Source organism: Octopus sinensis, linkage group LG3 (genome assembly GCF_006345805.1).
Source record: "Octopus sinensis linkage group LG3, ASM634580v1, whole genome shotgun sequence".
Taxonomy (NCBI): domain Eukaryota; kingdom Metazoa; phylum Mollusca; class Cephalopoda; order Octopoda; family Octopodidae; genus Octopus; species Octopus sinensis.
In genome coordinates, this window is record NC_042999.1 from 91,952,793 (window position 1) to 91,958,792 (window position 6,000).

Consider the following 6,000-nt stretch of genomic DNA (forward strand, 5'->3'; position numbering starts at 1 on the left):
CTCTCCTTGTCCGAGAAGTGGACAATTGCCGGTATTTTGCTGTAAATTTCTTACATGATGTAAATTTTTTTCTTCATAAAAATAACAACCATTCCCCAAAGAAAATATAATATAAAATAAAATAAAATAAACCCTCAGATATCTTATCTGAAATGATGTTGATATTTGTGTTGAAAACGTAAAAATGATAATAAAAATTGATCATGATATAAAATAATTATGTTTCAAAGTTACTGCATTCCAGAAGGGTTTCTTTCGTTTCTTTATTTAATAAAATATGAAAGCAGCCATTAGATATATATTTGAATTCGTTTGATCAGGCAATATATTTTAACAGCTTCCATGATTGATAGATTGGCCAAAGTGGACCCTCTAAAATTTGAAGTTAAAAGCTAAGCAGTCTATCAAATATTCTCTTTTAAAAGCTACTGACCTATTATAGGTGTAGTCTCAATCAATCACCTACTTCTAGCGGCTTTAGTAGTATTCAGAAAGATTTCTGAAGAACTGCGTATCTGTCTGTCTATCTATCTATCTATCTATCTATCTATCTATCTATCTATCTATCTATATATCTGTCTGTCTATCCATCTATCTGTCTATCTATCTATCTATCTATCTATCTTTCTATCTATCTATCTATCTATCTATCTATCTATCTATCCATCTATATATATATCTGTCTTTCTATCCATCTATCTATCTATCTTTCTATCTATCTATCTATCTATCTATCTATCTATCTATCTATCTATCTATCTATATGTCTGTCTGTCTCTGTCTATTTGTCTGCCTGTCTGTCTGTCTGTTTATATGTATGTATGTATCTTATTCTTTCTCTAACATGATTGCTTTCTAAACATGTGATTCAGTCCCAGAGCGTAACACCTTGGGCAAGTGTCTTCTACATTAGCATTGGGCCGACCAAAGCCTTGTGAGTGGATATGACAGACAGAAACGGAAAGAATGAGAGAAGTCTGTTGTATATGTATGTGAATGTGTGTGTACGTGTGTGTGTGTCTGTATTGTCCTGCCATCTCTTGAAGACCGATGGTGGTGTGTAACTTAGTAGTTCAGTAAAATTGACCGATACAAAAAGCACTAGGCTTACAAAGAATAAGTCCTGGAATCCATTTCTTCGACGAAAACCCTTTAAGACAGTGCTCCGGCATAACTGTAGTCAAATGACTGAAACAAATGAAAGAATAAAAGAATATATATATATATATATATTATAATATATTATATACGTGCGCACATACACAGGCGCACGTTCACACACATACACACACACACACATACTCAGAACGCCTATCAGATGTCATTTCGAGTTCCACAGACAACCTTCGACTATCCGAAGGGGTTTTGGCCCAATATTTACACACTATTATCTATAGTTTTATATGCTTCGAGGTTTACCGTTCCTAAAAAGAATGATTTGATGTTCTCGAAGTTTCTAAATTCTTGAGATGTCAAAGAAGTTGTCCTTGTTTCCATCGCTCTAAGTGGCATTTTAGGCAGGTTTCTTTTCTATTGTCTCAGGTCAACCCAATGAGTTAAATAGGGTACCAGGGTGAACATTGAGCAACCACAATGTACCAGGGTGAACATGGAGCAACCACTACGAGTCATCCAGATTGTATATAGGTAGAGTACTTGTTAGGTCATAGGATGGAGAGAGCGTAGGTTGTCTACATTTCAAATTTGTCGACTACACAGACGATATTTGCGATCTACACACTCGATATAGATAGGACTCGTAGACAGGGACCTAGTTACTGGATGTTGAACGTGTCCTTACCAGCAGGAAAAGACTACAGGAATCAGATTAGCGAACTAATTAAGCGACAGTTGACGGTATAATTGTTAACAATAAGTGGTGGATCGCCTGATGAATGCGATTATAGTAGAATACATAGCGTTTCTATAGAGCAAGCTATAGTGAGAAATAAGGAGAACTAGTTAGCAAACTAGGAAAGGTGATTAGTAACGTCATCGAAACCTTTTCTTGGACGTTTCACGCGAAACACGAAAGATGCGTTGTCAGAGCCAAGACTTGAGCGGTCAAACACGAAGGAACTAAAGCCGTCCGATGTGCCCAAAAAGTGGAAATGCAATTTGGCAACAAGTCTACAATCAGATATTTGATTTATTGAGAGGGAGTGCGTGCTACTCAGTTACGAATAAATGTATGTGGCTTTCCTGCAGCACTTTTCGCGGCTGTCCGGGAAAGGCGATGGGTCGACGGTAGTAGTGGACTTTACTTTGTACCTGAAAGACCTGCACGGCTCTTGGCAGCGGACACGAGGTTCTCCGAAAAGCCGATAACAACCACTGAAAACGGGAATGGAGGGGCGGCGATGAGCGATTGCACAAGTCCCAAATTTGTGGGTTTGGATGGTCTGCTTTATGTATTATATGTGCTCATGCGATATTTGTTCGTCGGCCACTTGGTAGACGTCTACCCTAACAGGTAGCAGGACAGGAGAATTCTTAGTGTTGTTAGCTGGGGTGTGGTAACACTGCCGAGGAAGGACGCCAACATTGAGGACGTTCTAGGGACTTTTCGGCCCATAATTCTGCTAAATTTACAATTTTGGCAAAAGTGTTAGCGAAAAGGTTGGCGCTTGTCGTCGATAGTCTGGTCGGTAAAGCGCAAAAGTGTGCAATCTAATCGACGACAACCTCCACCTTATGCGATACATCATAGAGTCATAATAAAGAGGACTGGGACTAACGCTGGCTTCAATGGGGCCCTGATCAATTTGAATCTGTCCGAAACATTCGATAGGGTAGACCAGCGTTTCTTGGATGCCATCCTGAAAGCGGCCGGTTTCGGAGCGGTTTTCGCTGCAATGGCCAGCGACACCTGTTCGGTGATCAAAGTAAACGGCCACCTATCAGAAATGTTTCGCATCGCACGGTCAGTGCGTCATGGCTGCCAGCTGTCGCTTCTTCTGGAGACGAGAAGGAGAAACCTTGGGGACCGAGCATATGTTATTGAATGGTTGAGACATGGCCGTTCCCTTTGACCACCGAACAGATGTCGTTGTGCATTACAGTGATCCATCCCCTGAATACAGGCTCGAAACCGGTAGCAAACTAATTTGCCAATCACCAACGACAGCAACATCTTATACAGTAACAATAATAACAACGATAATAGCATATATACTGTTACTATGGCTACAGAAGGTAACCACTGAAGAAGAAATAGCAAAGTTGCATTGAAAGACGTGAAAGTTAATGACAATGTACGGCGCTTCACAACGATAAGCAAATATAAATAGATCTATAATATAAGGAGTGAAAGGAGGATGTTTGCAGAATATTTGATAAATAGTAAGCATTGTTGCTACATGCAGCAGAAGATATGAGTAGAGATGCAGATGAACTGTTTGTTAGGAAAATGTTTGGTAACCAAAGTTGAAGAGAAAAAAGATCATCTGGAAATGAGAACGTATGGTCAGTTTAAAAGAAATATACAGGATATCAAGGATAAAACAACATTATGGACATGACTTAAGCGATGCAGTTCGAAGCGTACCACTGAAAACCTTATAACTGCAACACAGTACCGAGGTTTTACTATCATTTCGGTGAAGTATAACATCTATAAACTTCTGAGACCCAGGAATGCAGACTCTGAAAGGAATGTAGAAAATGTAATCCATTTAGTAAGAGGATGCGAGATCCTTGCGCAAAAAGAATACAAGCAACGCCATGATGAAGTTTTTACCTTCATTGGCTTTTATATCGTAAATACTTTTCTGCTCCAGACACGAGGTCTGAAATTTGGTGGGAGGGGGATAATCGATTTAATAGACCCCAGTATACAACAGGTACTTAATTTATCGACCTCGAAAAGATGAAACACAAAGTCAATCTCAGCAGAATTTGAACTCAGAACATAAAGACAAACGAAATGCCTATTTCTTTACTACCCACAAGGGGCTAAACACAGAGAGGACAAACAGGGACAGACAAAGGTATTAAGTCGATTACATCGACCCCAGTGCGTAACTGGTACTTAATTTATTGACCCCGAATGGATGAAAGGCAAAGTGGACCTCGGCAGAATTTGAACTCAGAACGTAACGGCAGACGAAATACCGCAAGCGTGCTAACGTTTCTGCCAGCTCGCCGCCTTTTTTATGTCGTAAATACTAACAAAAACAGTAACGAAGAATTGATGTGAACATGAGCCTAGTAAAGTAACGCCGGAGGAATGGAAAGCAACAAGATATTGTGGAAATATGAATTTCTAATTGATAGATTAACGGAGCATCGCTGCTCGTACATGGTCGTATTAAACAAGAAAGAGGAATACTGTGGTATCATTGACAAAGCCATACCAAATGACGTGATAGTTGCGACTAAAAAAAATCACCGAGTATTTCGAACTCAAAATAGAGATAACAAGACTGTTTGAAATGTGTGAGGGTAATGTAAAAGTGATACCACTTGTGATCGGAGCATTTAGAGTCAATCCCATTGAAAATTCAAGACTTCTTAAAGTGGTTGGGAATACCAGGCAAGATATGTGTTAAGCATAAAGCAGCCTTGCTAGGTCATGCGCATAAGGTACTACGCTAGGTACTGCACAGGAAAGTATTATCTGTCTGAAGTCCTTTTTGGGACTTGACAGATGACTAAATACGCCGGTGCATTACCCACCTACATTGTGTGACAAAGTAATAATAATAATTATAGTAGTAGTAGTAGTAGTAGTAGTAGTAGTAGTAGTAGTAGTAGTAGTAGTAGTAGTAGCAGCAGCAGCAGCAGCGGCGGCGGCTTCAAGTTTGATCGCAAGGCCGGCTGGTTTTTATGGGATGAGGCAAGTCGATTACAACGATCTCAGTGTTCAACTGCTACTTATATAATCGGCTCCGAAAGCATGAGAGGAATATTTGACCCCAGAGCTATTTGAACTCCGAACATAAAGAACCAGGAGAAAGGCTGCTTAGCATTTTGTCTCACAAGGCTTACATATAATTATATATTACAAAAGTAAATAGCAAAATCGGAGATCAGGTGCACAATTCGCAGAAGCGACTAAGGAAATACATTAATGTAGGAAAAAATGCATATAAAAGAAATGGAATGAGACGAACAGTTAGGGTTACGTCCCACTGGGCTTAAACGAAGAACCTCAAAGATCCAAAATTTCTCTGATTTCAAAAGACGAGTACCTTCCCCCAGATGTGTCCTGCAACCTGCCTGTGTAAGCAGATATTTGGTGCATTCACGTAGGTCACTCTCGCCACTCTCACTCCCCATCCAGCAAACTTACTGGTAACCAGCATCTTCCTCTCCTCCTTCGCATTCTTCTCCAAGCGAAAGAAAATTAGTCAAAGAGTAGCGCTTGCATTCGGTGCATTCAATGTTATATTTATTTCATCATGGTCACCAGACGGAGGAAACCTGTCTGTCCTTTCCGCCCAAGGGAAAATGATTGGGTGATACTCCCAAGGACTCGGCTAATAGCTGAACCCGTTCTACTGCATTAACAGCATTTCAACTCCAAAACTTAGTTATGCTCAGACACCGAGTGAGTTCATGCATGGAAGACAGTTTTATCCATTTGTGCATATCTTGACGAGGCCCAGCTTATTGCACTGCTGTGTCCATGGTGTTGATCCACAATGAGCAGCGACTCTGTAGCACTGTCATGTCAGGAGTTTCTGAAAATTGTCAAAATGTTTCAGGATGGAATAGGCTGTTAAAGAGATCTCTATCCAAACCCCATAGAATTCCAAGAACATGACCGATGATGTTCATCAATAGCCCTCTCCATATGACATGGCTGATATACCACCAATTGTATCCCTTACTGGTAGATAACTATTAGCAGTTGACAACTATCCGGTGTGAGGTGCTCAAAAACGCTTCTCTTGCTTCAAGACTGCAATTCCAGCAAGGGTTAACTGTGAAGAAAACTTCTTTCATTAATGGTGACAACACTCTGAACATCCAACACCATCTGCAGATTCTGCAATG